Source organism: Littorina saxatilis, linkage group LG8, assembly GCF_037325665.1.
Source record: "Littorina saxatilis isolate snail1 linkage group LG8, US_GU_Lsax_2.0, whole genome shotgun sequence".
In the NCBI taxonomy this organism is placed as follows: Eukaryota; Metazoa; Mollusca; class Gastropoda; order Littorinimorpha; family Littorinidae; genus Littorina; species Littorina saxatilis.
The window spans coordinates 73700133-73716810 of NC_090252.1; the positions used below are offsets into that span (position 1 = coordinate 73700133).

The 16678-nt window shown below is 45.0% G+C and overlaps 1 protein-coding gene across 6 annotated transcripts in view; it reads right to left on the reverse strand.

Annotated features, from left to right (window-relative positions):
• The window catches only part of LOC138974321 (uncharacterized), a 17590-nt gene extending 11748 nt beyond the window's left edge, over positions 1–5842 (reverse strand). For 2 of the 6 annotated variants that reach the window (XM_070347038.1, XM_070347034.1), the window contains exon 1: positions 5614–5760. The gene's annotated coding sequence lies outside the window, so the exon portion shown is untranslated. The other 4 variants (XM_070347035.1, XM_070347033.1, XM_070347036.1 and 1 more) reach the window with 4 other exon arrangements.
• Between the last annotated feature and the right edge of the window lie 10836 nt (positions 5843–16678).

Sequence of the window (16678 nt, forward strand, 5' to 3'; positions counted from 1 at the left end):
GTCACTTTCTACACACAGTCATTATGTCTGTCACTTTCTACACACAGTCATTATGTCTGTCACTTTCTACACACAGTCATTATGTCTGTCACTGTCTGTACACAATCATTATGTCTGTCACTGTCTACACACAGTCATTATGTCTGTCACTGTCTGTACACAGTCATTATGTCTGTCACTTTCTACACACAGTCATGTCTGTCACTGTCTGTACACAGTCATTATGTCTGTCACTTTCTACACACAGTCATTATGTCTGTCACTTTCTGTACACAGTCATTATGTCTGTCACTTTCTGTACACAGTCATTATGTCTGTCACTGTCTGTACACAGTCATTATGTCTGTCACTTTCTACACACAGTCATGTCTGTCACTGTCTGTACACAGTCATTATGTCTGTCACTGTCTACACACAGTCATTATGTCTGTCACTGTCTACACACAGTCATTATGTCTGTCACTGTCTGTACACAGTCATTATGTCTGTCACTGTCTGTACACAGTCATTATGTCTGTCACTGTCTACACACAGTCATTATGTCTGTCACTGTCTACACACAGTCATTATGTCTGTCACTGTCTGTACACAGTCAATATGTCTGTCACTGTCTACACACAGGCATTATGTCTGTCACTGTCTGTACACAGTCATTGTGTCTGTCACTTTCTACATACAGTCAATATGTCTGTCACTGTCTACACACAATCATTATGTCTGTCACTGTCTACACACAGTCATTATGTCTGTCACTGTCTACACACAGTCATTATGTCTGTCACTGTCTACACACAGTCATTATGTCTGTCACTGTCTGTACACAGTCATTATGTCTGTCACTGTCTACACACAATCATTATGTCTGTCACTGTCTACACACAGTCATTATGTCTGTCACTGTCTACACACAGTCATGTCTGTCACTGTCTACACACAGTCATCATGTCTGTCACTGTCTACACACAGTCATTATGTCTGTCACTGTACACACAGTCATGTCTGTCACTGTCTACACACAGTTATTATGTCTGTCACTGTCTGTACACAGTCATCATGTCTGTCACTGTCTGTACACAGTCATTATGTCTGTCACTGTCTGTACACAGTCATTATGTCTGTCACTGTCTGTACACAGTCATTATGTCTGTCACTGTCTGTACACAGTCATTATGTCTGTCACTGTCTGTACACAGTTATTATGTCTGTCACTGTCTACACACAGTCATTATGTCTGTCACTGTCTGTACACAGTCATCATGTCTGTCACTGTCTGTACACAGTCATTATGTCTGTCACTGTCTACACGCAGTCATTATGTCTGTCACTGTCTACACACAGTCATTATGTCTGTCACTGTCTGTACACAGTCCTTATGTCTGTCACTGTCTACACGCAGTCATTATGTCTGTCACTGTCTACACACAGTCATTATGTCTGTCACTGTCTGTACACAGTCATTATGTCTGTCACTGTCTCCACACAGTCATTATGTCTGTCACTGTCTGTACACAGCCATTATGTCTGTCACTGTCTGTACACAGTCATAATGTCTGTCACTTTCTACACACAGTCATTATGTCTGTCACTTTCTGTACACAGTCATTATGTCTGTCACTTTCTGTACACAGTCATTATGTCTGTCACTGTCTGTACACAGTCATTATGTCTGTCACTTTCTACACACAGTCATGTCTGTCACTGTCTGTACACAGTCATTATGTCTGTCACTGTCTACACACAGTCATTATGTCTGTCACTTTCTACACACAGTCATTATGTCTGTCACTTTCTACACACAGTCATTGTGTCTGTCACTTTCTACACACAGTCATTATGTCTGTCACTGTCTGTACACAGTCATTATGTCTGTCACTGTCTACACACAGTCATTATGTCTGTCACTGTCTGTACACAGTCATTATGTCTGTCACTTTCTACACACAGTCATGTCTGTCACTGTCTGTACACAGTCATTATGTCTGTCACTTTCTACACACAGTCATTATGTCTGTCACTTTCTGTACACAGTCATTATGTCTGTCACTTTCTGTACACAGTCATTATGTCTGTCACTGTCTGTACACAGTCATTATGTCTGTCACTTTCTACACACAGTCATGTCTGTCACTGTCTGTACACAGTCAATATGTCTGTCACTGTCTACACGCAGTCATTATGTCTGTCACTGTCTACACACAGTCATTATGTCTGTCACTGTCTGTACACAGTCATTATGTCTGTCACTGTCTGTACACAGTCATTATGTCTGTCACTGTCTACACACAGTCATTATGTCTGTCACTGTCTACACACAGTCATTATGTCTGTCACTTTCTACATACAGTCAATATGTCTGTCACTGTCTACACACAGGCATTATGTCTGTCACTGTCTGTACACAGTCATTGTGTCTGTCACTTTCTACACACAGTCATTATGTCTGTCACTGTCTGTACACAGTCATTATGTCTGTCACTGTCTACACACAGTCATTATGTCTGTCACTGTCTACACACAGTCATTATGTCTGTCACTGTCTACACGCAGTCATTATGTCTGTCACTGTCTACACACAGGCATTATGTCTGTCACTGTCTACACGCAGTCATTATGTCTGTCACTGTCTACACAAACATTGTACACAGGCATTATGTCTGTCACTGTCTACACACAGTCATTATGTCTGTCACTGTCTACACACAGTCATTATGTCTGTCACTGTCTACACACAGGCATTATGTCTGTCACTGTCTACACACAGTCATGTCTGTCACTGTCTACACACAGTTATTATGTCTGTCACTGTCTGTACACAGTCATCATGTCTGTCACTGTCTGTACACAGTCATTATGTCTGTCACTGTCTGTACACAGTCATTATGTCTGTCACTGTCTGTACACAGTCATTATGTCTGTCACTGTCTGTACACAGTCATTATGTCTGTCACTGTCTACACACAATCATTATGTCTGTCACTGTCTACACACAGTCATTATGTCTGTCACTGTCTACACACAGTCATTATGTCTGTCACTGTCTACACACAGTCATTATGTCTGTCACTGTCTACACACAGTCATTATGTCTGTCACTGTCTACACACAGTCATTATGTCTGTCACTGTCTACACACAGTCATTATGTCTGTCACTGTCTACACACAGTCATTATGTCTGTCACTGTCTACACACAGTCATTATGTCTGTCACTGTCTGTACACAGTCATTATGTCTGTCACTGTCTACACAAACATTGTACAGTCATGTTTGTCACTGTCTACACAAACATTGTACAGTCATCATGTCTGTCACTGTCTACACACAGTCATTATGTCTGTCACTGTCTACACACAGTCATTATGTCTGTCACTGTCTACACACAGTCATTATGTCTGTCACTGTCTACACACAGTCATTATGTCTGTCACTGTCTGTACACAGTCATTATGTCTGTCACTGTCTGTACACAGTCATTATGTCTGTCACTGTCTGTACACAGTCATTATGTCTGTCACTGTCTGTACACAGTCATTATGTCTGTCACTGTCTGTACACAGTCATTATGTCTGTCACTGTCTACACAAACATTGTACACAGTCATTATGTCTGTCACTGTCTGTACACAGTCATTATGTCTGTCACTGTCTGTACACAGTCATTATGTCTGTCACTTTCTACACACAGTCATTATGTCTGTCACTGTCTGTACACAGTCATTATGTCTGTCACTGTCTGTACACAGTCATTATGTCTGTAACTGTCTGTACACAGTCATTATGTCTGTCACTGTCTGTACACAGTCATTATGTCTGTCACTGTCTGTACACAGTCATTATGTCTGTCACTGTCTGTACACAGTCATTATGTCTGTCACTGTCTGTACACAGTCATTATGTCTGTCACTGTCTGTACACAGTCATTATGTCTGTCACTGTCTGTACACAGTCATTATGTCTGTCACTGTCTGTACACAGTCATTATGTCTGTCACTGTCTGTACACAGTCATTATGTCTGTCACTGTCTGTACACAGTCATTATGTCTGTCACTGTCTGTACACAGTCATTATGTCTGTCACTGTCTGTACACAGTCATTATGTCTGTCACTGTCTGTACACAGTCATTATGTCTGTCACTGTCTGTACACAGTCATTATGTCTGTCACTGTCTGTACACAGTCATTATGTCTGTCACTGTCTACACACAATCATTATGTCTGTCACTGTCTGTACACAGTCATTATGTCTGTCACTGTCTGTACACAGTCATTATGTCTGTCACTGTCTACACAAACATTGTACACAGTCATTATGTCTGTCACTGTCTACACACAGTCATTATGTCTGTCACTGTCTGTACACAGTCATTATGTCTGTCACTGTCTACACACAGTCATTATGTCTGTCACTGTCTACACACAGTCATTATGTCTGTCACTGTCTACACACAGTTATTATGTCTGTCACTGTCTGTACACAGTCATTATGTCTGTCACTGTCTGTACACAGTCATTATGTCTGTCACTGTCTACACACAGTCATTATGTCTGTCACTGTCTGTACACAGTCATTATGTCTGTCACTGTCTACACACAGTCATTATGTCTGTCACTGTCTACACACAGTCATTATGTCTGTCACTGTCTGTACACAGTCAATATGTCTGTCACTGTCTACACACAATCATTATGTCTGTCACTGTCTGTACACAGTCATCATGTCTGTCACTGTCTACATACAGTCATTATGTCTGTCACTGTCTACACACAGTCATCATGTCTGTCACTGTCTGTACACAGTCATCATGTCTGTCACTGTCTACACACAGTCATTATGTCTGTCACTGTCTGTACACAGTCATCATGTCTGTCACTGTCTACATACAGTCATCATGTCTGTCACTGTCTACACACAGTCATTATGTCTGTCACTGTCTACACACAGTCATTATGTCTGTCACTGTCTACACAAACATTGTACACAGTCATTATGTCTGTCACTGTCTACACACAGTCATTATGTCTGTCACTGTCTACACACAGTCATTATGTCTGTCACTGTCTACACACAGTCATTATGTCTGTCACTGTCTACACACAGTCATTATGTCTGTCACTGTCTGTACACAGTCATTATGTCTGTCACTCTCTACACACAGTCATTGTGTCTGTCACTGTCTGTACACAGTCATTGTGTCTGTCACTTTCTACACACAGTCATTATGTCTGTCACTGTCTGTACACAGTCATTATGTCTGTCACTGTCTACACACAGTCATTATGTCTGTCACTGTCTGTACACAGTCAATATGTCTGTCACTGTCTACACACAGGCATTATGTCTGTCACTGTCTGTACACAGTCAATATGTCTGTCACTGTCTACACGCAGTCATTATGTCTGTCACTGTCTACACACAGTCATTATGTCTGTCACTGTCTGTACACAGTAATTACACACAGTGTGTTGATAGCTGACACAGAGAACATCACACAGTGTGTTGATAGCTGACACACAGAACATCACACAACCTGTTGATAGCTGACACACAGAACATCACACAGTGTGTTGATAGCTGACACAGAGGACAACACACAACCTCACACACGTAGCTTACGATTTTCCAACACAACGCCAGACAACTTCACAGAAAGACTCACTGCAAACTCACACACACACAGACAGAAACCTGACAGCGTGCCACATCACTACCTGTATCTAACTAGACTCCGACTTTAACCTTCAGTCTGTATGTTGAGTATGAAATCCAATCCGACACTTTCAGTGTTGCGACACATTGAAGGCTGGGTTTGTTTGCTGTGGCGTGACGCGCGCTGTACAATATCGTTTAACGATTACCTCCACACGAGGACACAAGGAAAGTTTGGCTGGGCACTCCCAGTGTCTCAGTTTAGCACGCACACACACACACACACACACACACACACACACACACACACACACACACACACACACACACACACACACACACATATATATATAACTACGCTCATTTAAATCAATCTCGGAAGTAGGTTGCTGATTCTTTCCGGATCCTTGTCGGTCACTAGCGAACTGGTACTTGAGATTGGAGCTTTGTGAAGTACACGAGTTGAGCTCGAGTTCTTCTAAGGCTGTATGACAAGCGCGCTATTCCCACAGAGACCTGAGCCGAGAAGCTGATGTTCGGGTCTTCAGAAGAGTGTACAGCACGCGATATCAACAAGGGTTTTGTTTTCCCGTCTCCATACGGACACCCTGGGCACTTCATTTCACCTTTTTCCCCGTCAGGCTTGCTTTCACTTTCAGGCCTTAAAAAAAACTGACGTTACGGAAACCCGAGCTCATGGGACAACACAGACACACACAGACACACACAGACACACACAGACACACACACACACACACACACACACACTCAGACACACACACACACACACACAGATACACACACAGACACACACACAGACACACACACATACACACACAGACACACACACAGACACACACACAGACACAGAGACACACTCACACACACACACAGACACAACACAGACACACACACACACACACACACACACACACACACAGACACACACATACACACACAGACACACACAGACACACACACAGACACACACACACATACACACACACACACACACACACAGACACAGACACACACATACACACGCAGACACAGACACACACACTCACAGACACACACAGACATAGACACACACACAGACACACACACACACAGACACACACAGACACACACAGACACACAGACACACACACACACACACACACACACACACTGACACACACACACACACACACACACACACACACACACACACACACACACACACACGACGGAGAACGAGTCAAGAGGCCGCAGAGTCACAGCGCTTTTCAAAAAGACACAAGTTACCAAACGACCTACCCTACGTATTGACAGGTTACATCAACCATCACTGGTTTTTTTCTCGGCCTAACGACTGAACCAGATCACGAAGGATTGTTCTGCTATATGTAGTGCACGAGGAAAGGTTGAAGGGGTCGTTCCGATCAGGTCCAGGGAGGTCACAAGGTCACCCGTGTCACTTGACAGTCGAGACTGTCAGCCTCAATCTAAGGGCTTTCAGTTCTACAGGTTACTGTCCTACATGTAACTATCCTGCAGGTTACTGTTCTACAGGTTACTGTCCTACAGCTTACTGTCATACAGGTTACTGTCCTACAGGTTACTGTCCTACAGGTTACTGTCATACAAGTTACTGTCCTATACAGGTTACTGTCCTACAGGTTACTGTGCTACAGGTTACTGTCCTACAGGTTACTGTCTTATACAGTTTACTGTTCCATACAGGTTACTGTCCTACAGGTTACTGTCCTATACAGGTTACTGTGTTACATGTTACTGTGCTACAGGTTACTGTGCTTCAGGTTACTGTCCTATAGGTTACTGTTCTATACAGGTTACTGTCCTATACAGTTTACTGTCCTACAGGTTACTGTGCTACAGGTTACTGTTCTACAGGATACTGTGCTACAGGTTAATGTCCTATACAGGTTACTGTTCTATACAGGTTACTGTCCTAAACAGGTTACTGTTCTAAAGGTACTGTCCTATACAGGTTAATGTGTTACATGTTACTGTGTTACAGGTTACTGTCCTATACGTTACTGTTCTATACAGGTTACTGTCCTATACAAGTTACTGTCCTTTACAGGTTAATTTTCTATAGGTTACTGTCCTACACGTTACTGTCCTATACAGGTTGCTGTCCTATACAGGTTGCTGTCCTACAGGTTACTGTCCTATACAGGTTGCTGTCCTATACAGGTTACTGTCCTATACAGGTTACTGTTCTATACAGGTTACTGTCCTATACAGGTTAATTACTGTTCTATACAGGTTCTGTCCGATACAGGTTACTGTCCTACAGGTTACTGTCCTATACAGGTTACTGTCCTATACAGGTTACTATGCTACATGTTCCTGTCTTATAGGTTACTGTCCTACAGGTTACTGTTCTATACGTTACTGTCCTACTGGTTACTGTTCTACAGGTTACTGTCCTACAGCTTACTGTCATACAGGTTACTGTCCTACAGGTTACTGTCATACAGGTTACTGTCCTACAGGTTACTGTCCTACAGGTTACTGTCATACAAGTTACTGTCCTATACAGGTTACTGTCCTACAGGTTACTGTGCTACAGGTGACTGTCCTATACAGTTTACTGTACTACAGGTTACTGTCCTATACAGGTTACTGTGTTACATGTTACTGTGCTACAGGTTACTGTGCTTCAGGTTACTGTCCTATAGGTTACTGTTCTATACAGGTTACTGTCCTATACAGTTTACTGTCCTACAGGTTACTGTGCTACAGGTTACTGTTCTACAGGATACTGTCCTATACAGGTTACTGTCCTATACAGGTTATTGTCCTACAGGTTACTGTCCTACAAGTTACTGTCCTACAGGTTAGTGTCCTACAGCTTACTGTGCTACAGGTTACTGTGCTACGGGTTACTGTGCTACAGGTTAATGTCCTATACAGGTTACTGTTCTACAGGTTACTGTCCTACAGGTTACTGTTCTAAAGGTTACTGTCCTACAGGTTACTGTCTTATACAGGTTACTGTTCTACACAGGTAACTGTCCTACAGGTTACTGTCTTACAGGTTACTGTCCTATACAGGTTACTGTCCTACAGGTTACTGTCCTATACAGGTTACTGTCCTATACAGGTTACTGTCCTACAGTTTACTGTTCTAAAATGGTTACTGTCCGTTACAGGTTACTTTCCTACACGTTACTGTCCTATACAGGTTACTGTCCTACAGGTGACTGTCCTATACAGTTTACTGTACTACAGGTTACTGTCCTATACAGGTTACTGTGTTACATGTTACTGTGCTACAGGTTCCTGTGCTACAGGTTACTGTCCTATACGTTACTGTTCTATACAGGTTACTGTCCTATACAAGTTACTGTCCTTTACAGGTTAATTTTCTATAGGTTACTGTCCTTTACAAGTTGCTGTCCTATACAGGTTACTGTCCTATACAGGTTACTGTCCTACAGGTTACTGTTCTAAAGGTTACTGTCCTACAGGTTACTGTCTTATACAGGTTACTGTTCTACAGGTTACTGTCCTACAGGTTACTGTCCTACAAGTTACTGTTCTACTGGTTACTGTTCTACAGTTTACTGTCCTACAGGTTACTGTTCTATACAGGCTACTGCCCTATATAGGTTACTGTCCTATACAGTTTACTGTCCTACAGGTTACTGTGCTACAGGTTACTGTTCTACAGGATACTGTCCTATACAGGTTACTGTCCTATACAGGTTGCTGTCCTACACAGGTTACTGTCCTATAGGTTACTGTCCTAAACAGGTTACTGTCATATACAGTTTATACTGTTCTACATGTTACTGTTCTACAGGTTACTGTTCTATACAGGTTACTGTCCTAAACAGGTTACTGTTCTAAAGGTACTGTCCTATACAGGTTACTGTTCTAAAGGTACTGTCCTATACAGGTTACTGTCCTATACAGGTTAATTACTGTTCTATACAGGTTACTGTACTATACAGGTTACTGTCCTATACAGGTTACTATCCTATACAGGTTACTGTCCTACATGTAACTGTCCGACAGGTTACTGTTCTGTAGGTTACTGTCCTATACAGGTTATTGTCCTACAGGTTACTGTTCTGTAGGTTACTGTTCTACAGGTTACTGTCATACAGGTTACTGTCCTATAGGTTACTGTCCTACTGGTTACTGTGCTACAGGTTACTGTGCTACAGGTTACTGTCCTATACAGGTTACTGTCCTTTACAGGTTAATTTTCTATAGGTTACTGTCCTTTACAAGTTGCTGTCCTATACAGGTTACTGTCCTATACAGGTTACTGACCTATACAGGTTAATTACTGTTCTACACAGGTTACTGTCCTATACAGTTTACTGTCCTACTGGTTACTGTTCTACAGGCTACTGTCCTATACAGGTTACTGTCCTATACATGTTAATTACTGTTCTATACAGGTTACTGTCCGATACAGGTTACTGTCCTACAGGTTACTGTCCTATACAGGTTACTGTCCTACAGGTTACTGTCCTATACAGGTTACTGTGCTACATGTTCCTGTCTTATAGGTTACTGTCCTACAGGTTACTTTCCTATAGGTTACTGTCCTACAGGTTACTGTTCTACAGGTTACTGTCCTACAGGTTACTGTCCTATACAGGTTACTGTCCTACAGGTTACTGTCCTATACAGGTTACTGTCCTATACAGGTTACTGTTCTTCAGGTTACTGTCCTACAGGTTACTGTCCTACAGGTTACTGTGCTACAGGTTACTGTGCTACAGGTTACTGTCCTACAGGTTACTGTCTTATACAGGTTACTTTTCTATACAGGTAACTGTCCTACAGGTTACTGTCCTATACAGGTTACTGTCCTACAGGTTACTGTCCTATACAGGTTACTGTCCTACAGGTTACTGTCCTATACAGGTTACTGTGCTACATGTTACTGTGCTACTGGTTACTGTGCTACAGGTTACTGTCCTATAGGTTTCTTTTCTATACAGGTTACTGACCTACAGGTTACTGTCCTATACAGGTTAGTGTCCTTTACAGGTTACTGTCCTATACAGGTTACTGTCCTATACAGGTTGCTGTCCTATACAGGTTACTGTCCTACAGGTTACTCTCCTATACAGGTTACTGTCCTATACAGGTTACTGTTCTACAGGTTACTGTCCTATATAGGTTACTGTCCTATACAGGTTGATGTCCTACACAGGTTACTGTCCTACAGGTTACTGTCCTATACAGGTTACTGTCCTATACAGGTTACTGTCCGATACAGGTTACTGTCCTACACGTTACTGTCCTATACAGGTTGCTGTCCTATACAGGTTACTGTCCTATACAGGTTACTGTTCTACAGGTTACTGTCCTACAGGTTACTGTCCTATACAGGTTACTGTCCTATACAGGTTACTGTCCTACAGGTTACTGTCCTATACAGGTTACTGTCCTATACAGTTTACTGTCCTACAGGTTACTGTTCTATACAGGCTACTGCCCTATATAGGTTACTGTCCTACTGGTTACTGTTCTACAGGTTACTGTCCTATACAGGTTATTGTCCTACAGGTTACTGTCCTACAAGTTACTGTCCTACAGGTTACTGTTCTACAGGTTAGTGTCCTACAGGTTACTGTTCTGTAGGTTACTGTTCTACAGGTTACTGTCATACAGGTTACTGTCCTATAGGTTACTGTGCTACATAATTATTACTGTCTTATAGGTTACTTTTATACAGGTCACTGTCCTATACAGGTTACTGTCCTACAGGTTACTGTCCTATAGAGGTTACTGTGCTACAGGTTACTGTCCTACAGGTTACTGTCTTATACAGGTTACTTTTCTATACAGGTAACTGTCCTACAGGTTACTGTCCTATACAGGTTACTGTCCTAAAGGTTACTCTCCTATACAGGTTACTGTCCTATACAGATTACTGGTCTACAGGTTACTGTTCTACAGGTTACTGTCCTATACAGGTTACTGTCCGATACAGGTTACTGTCCTACAGGTTACTGTCCTATACAGGTTACTGTCCTATACAGGTTACTGTCCTATACAGGTTACTGTTCTACAGGTTACTGTTCTACAGGTTACTGTCCTATACAGGTTACTGTCCTATACAGGTTACTGTTCTACAGGTTACTGTCCTATACAGGTTACTGTCCTATGCAGGTTACTGTTCTACAGTTTACTGTTCTACAGGTTACTGTCCTATACAGGTTAATGTCCTGTACAGGTTAATTTCTGTTCCATACAGGTTACTGTCCGTTACAGGTTACTGTCCTATACAGGTTACTGCCCTATACAGGTTACTGTCCTATACAGGTCTCCCAAGTGAAGACTCGCAGCGTGTGTTCGCTTCCTGTACGGGTGGGGAGCCGGTTCTCAGATACACGCTTGACTGACAGGGTGGGGAGCCGGTTCTCAGATACACGCTTGACTGACAGGGTGGGGAGCCGTTTGTCAGATACACGCTTGACTGACAGGGTGGGGAGCCGGTTGTCAGATACACGCTTGACTGACAGGGTGGGGAGCCGGTTGTCAGATACACGCTTGACTGACAGGGTGTGGAGCCGGTTCTCAGATACACGCTTGACTGACAGGGTGGGGAGCCGGTTCTCAGATACACGCTTGACTGACAGGGTGGGGAGCCGGTTGTCAGATACACGCTTGACTGACAGGGTGGGGAGCCGGTTGTCAGATACACGCTTGACTGACAGGGTGGGGAGCCGGTTCTCAGATACACGCTTGACTGACAGGGTGGGGAGCCGGTTGTCAGATACACGCTTGACTGACAGGGTGGGGAGCCGGTTCTCAGATACACGCTTGACTGACAGGGTGGGAGTGTCATGTAAAACGTACGGCCGACAAGCTTGTTGTGTTGAATGCGTGCGGGTTAAGGGGTGCGGGCTTGTTGAATGCGTGCGGGTTAAGGGGTGCGGGCTTGTTGAATGCGGGCGGGTTAAGGGGTGCGGGCTTGTTGAATGCGGGTGGGTTAAGGGGTGCGGGCTTGTTGAATGCGGGCGGGTTAAGGGGTGCGGGCTTGTTGAATGCGGGCGGGTTAAGGGGTGCGGGTGGGTTGAGCCGGGTGGGGAGGGTGGGGGGAGGCGGGGTTGGGATGAGGGGGTGAACGAGTGGGGTGTTACAACCAGGAAGTAGAAAGCAGCAGTGCAACAGCTAACGTGTTCTCGGCAGTATGAGGTCTGTATAGTGACGTCACTGGCCCCCGCACACACACGACAGAGGTCGGTGATTACCACGCGTGTGTGTGTGTGTGTGTGTGTGTGTGTGTGTGTGTGTGTGTGTGTGTGTGTGTGCGCGCGCCTGTGTGGTCTGTGCGCCTGTGTGCGTGTGTGTGCCTGTGTGTATGTGTGTATACATGGGTGTGTTTCTTAGTACATGAATTGTATGTGTTTGTTACTGCTAATGTGTGTGTATGTGTATTTGTAAGTGTATATTTGTGTTAGTGTATGTGTCTGTTAGTGTGTGTTAGTGTCGTGTTCCGAGCGTACATAAACAACACTCACATCAGGTACGTTCATCTGGTTTACTTGTCTAGCAAACTGCTACAGATGACAACAATACAAGGTCGATGCGGTAAGCCATGCCTAATCAGTGTCCCGCGTGCATGCTAGAGAGAAGCGAGTAGTGGGCGGAAAAGGCACCGTTGCACATGCGCGCCCCATCACATGACCGACCGAGTTCGACCGACACGACCCGAGAGGTACCGAATACCGTCACATCTCCCCCCTTCAAATAAAAAGATATAATGATCTTGATGAAACGAAACGTTATCGTTATCATTTAAAATTAAAGTTCAATAGGGGTTTCAGTAACGAATCTTCCGACCGGAACCGAAACAGTCATTGTTTATTTGCTGTTGATCTGCGGAGTCGATGGTTCACTCTTCGAAGCGGGACGGTGGTCTCACAGTTCGTCCGCTGCGGGTTTTGATGACAGGAGTCGACGGTTGCTGCCCTGGGTTAGACGCCGCTGGAGGACGTCGCGGGGACCCAGGCGTCGGTGGAGGTTCCGGAGAACGAAGACCTGGCTGGTCTGCATTGCGCTGGCTTGGCGTTTCAGGAACAGGACTCTGTTGGGTTGGGACAGGGTAAAGGACAGGGATGTTGGTCATGGTAGGCCTGTCTAACACTTGTCGGGAAGACAATCTGAGGTGTCGTCTGTTCCGACGATACTGTCCCCTTTCTGACCGTATCTCGTAGGACCGTGGTGCACATTGACGCAGGACTGTTGCTGGTTTTCCCCAGGACTTTTCGTGATCTAGTTTCTGGAGAACAGTGTCACCTGGTATTAGTGGCGGCAGGGTCTCTGTCCCATGACGTCTGTCGTGGTCACTCTTGTTTCTGAGCTTTGCTTGCTCGTCCCGCGCCTTGATCGCATCCCTTCTGACCGTCTTTGGGATGAGATTGCTTGCGAGAGTAGGGAGCGTCGTTCGCATCTTTCTTCCGAGTGCTAGCTCCGCTGGACTCGTTCCTGTTGGCGTCGTAGGTGTAGCCCGGTGACTGAGTAGGGCTAAGAACGGGTCTTCTTGAGCGAGAATCTTCTTGGCCTCTTTTACTGCTCGCTCGGCTTCTCCATTCGACTGAGGAAAGTATGGACTGCTAGTCGAGTGAGTAAACTTCCATGCTGCTGCGAAGTTCTGGAACTCTGTTGACGTGAACTGAGAACCGTTGTCCGTGACGACGACGTCTGGTATTCCGTGGTGTGCGAAGATGTTCTTCAACCGTCCGATGACGACTTCAGATGTCTCTCTCGGAAGATGAGCGATTTCAAGATATCTTGAATAATAGTCAATCAGAACGAGATAACTCTGTCCCTTGAAGTCTCACAAGTCTGCAGCAACCATCTGGAATTATCTGTCTGGGAGTTCTGTTGTCATAAGTGGTTCACTTCTTTGGGATGGCTATTTCTCTTCGCAGTGTTGACATGCTGACACTCTTTGCTTGATGTTTTCATTGATGCCTGGCCACCAAACTGTCAACTTTGCTCTTTCTCGACATTTGGTTATCCCGAGATGGCCTTCGTGAATCCGGTTCAGCATTTCTTCTCTCAAGACCTGCGGAATGACGATCCGGACGCCTCTGACGAGAAGACCTCGATGTATGCTGAACTCCCCTCTGAATGCGTAGTAGTCTTTCAGAGCTGGCTCTACGTCAGTGACGTACCTGGGCCAACCGTTGGCCGTGTAGTGTAGAGCTGCTTTGACGACAGGATCTTGCTGACTCAGTGCTGCTATCTCGTCTAGTCTTTTGTCTGAAACCGGCCATGAAGATTGGACAGCGTCGACGTGAGCTTCCACATCTTCCGCCAGTAGTGTGGCAACATCGGCTCTGTCTTCCGATGTCTCTTCTCTCCCCTCTTGGACAGGCGACTGAGGACTTCTTGACAAGGCGTCGGCCACCACAAGCGTCTTGCCTGGTGAATAACTTGCTGTCAAGCTGAATCGCATCAGTCTCATCAGCATCCGCTGACATCTGATGGGCGTTTCGTCCAAATCTTTGGTGTTGATGAGAGGAATGAGCGGCTTGTGGTCGGTTTCGAGCGTAAATTTCTCCAGACCGATCAGATAACGTTCGAACTTTTCGCACGCCCACGCAGCAGCTAGACATTCCTTCTCAATCTGGGCATACCCTTGTTCCGTTGATGTCAGAGTTCTTGAGCAGAAAGCGACTGGCTTCATCTTCTCCCCGTGCTGCTGCAGGAGTACGCCGCCAATACCGTAGCTGCTCGCGTCGGCACTGACCGTTGTCGGCTTAGTCAAGTCGAAGTAAGCGAGGGTAGGAGCTGCTGTCAGGAGCTCTTTCGCTTTTGAAAACGCGAGTGTCTGTGGCTGTCCCCAGTTCCACGCCTTGTCTTTCTCCAGCAACTCGGTGACAGGCTTCAAGACTGACGACAAGTTTGGCAGAAATCGTCCCAGAAAGTTCATCATGCCCAGAATTCTTCTCAGTTCTGTGACGTTGGTCGGGTCAGGCATGTTGATGATGGCATCAATCTTCTTCTTGTCTGGTCTGATTCCGTCGGCGTTGATCACGTGACCAAGGAACTCGATCTCTGACTGCTTGAAGCTGCATTTTTCCTTGTTGAGCTTGAGCCCGGCCTCGACAATCTTCTTCATGGAGCTCTCAAGATGCTGCTCGTGTTCTTCATCTGAGTTGCTGTAGATGAGAACGTCGTCGAAGAAAGAGATTGTGTTTTCTTCTCCCTTCAGGATCGTCTCCATCGTACGTTGGAAAATCTCGGGAGCGGAGGATATTCCGAACGGAAGTCTTTTGTAGTAGTACCTTCCGAATGGCGTGATGAAGGTTGTGTACTTGGCAGTTTCTGGGTCGAGAGGAATTTGATAAAACCCCGACGTTGCGTCCAGCTTGCTGAAGATCTTCGCTCCTTTGAGTCGATGCAAAATGTCGTCGAGAGTCGGAATCGGGTACCTCTCCCTCTTGACTGACAGGTTCAGCTTTTTCAAGTCCGTGCAGATCCGGACCGCTCCAGATTTCTTCAAAACTGGCACCATCGGAGAACACCAATCTGTTGGCTCGGTTATTTCCTCAATAATTCCGGCCTTCTTCATCCTTTCCAGTTCTTCTTCTACCTTCATCAAAGGTATGGGTACTCTCCGAGCTGTGTGCAGGCTGTAGGGCTGGCTGTTCTCTTTCAAGACGATCTTTGCCGGTGGGCAGTTGACTGGTTGCTGGTCCAACTCACCAAACGCTGGCTGTATGCTGTCGAGACGTTGGACAAGTCCCATGCGTTTACAGGCTTCTCTGCTTAATAAGTTCTCTGTCTTGCTGTCGACGACATAGATATCCAGGTGAAACTCTTGACCGTTGATGTTGGTAGTGTCCCTAAAGAATCCTATGCAGGATATCTGTCCGCCTGCGCCGTGCATGACTGCACAGGTGGGGATAAGCTTGGGACACGGGACGAGGGTCAGGTAGAGGGATTTGGAAATGATGGTCACATCTGCACCTGTGTCGATCTTGAACTTGATCTTGCGACGTCCAAATGATAGGTCAGTGTACCATGCTGGTTCAGC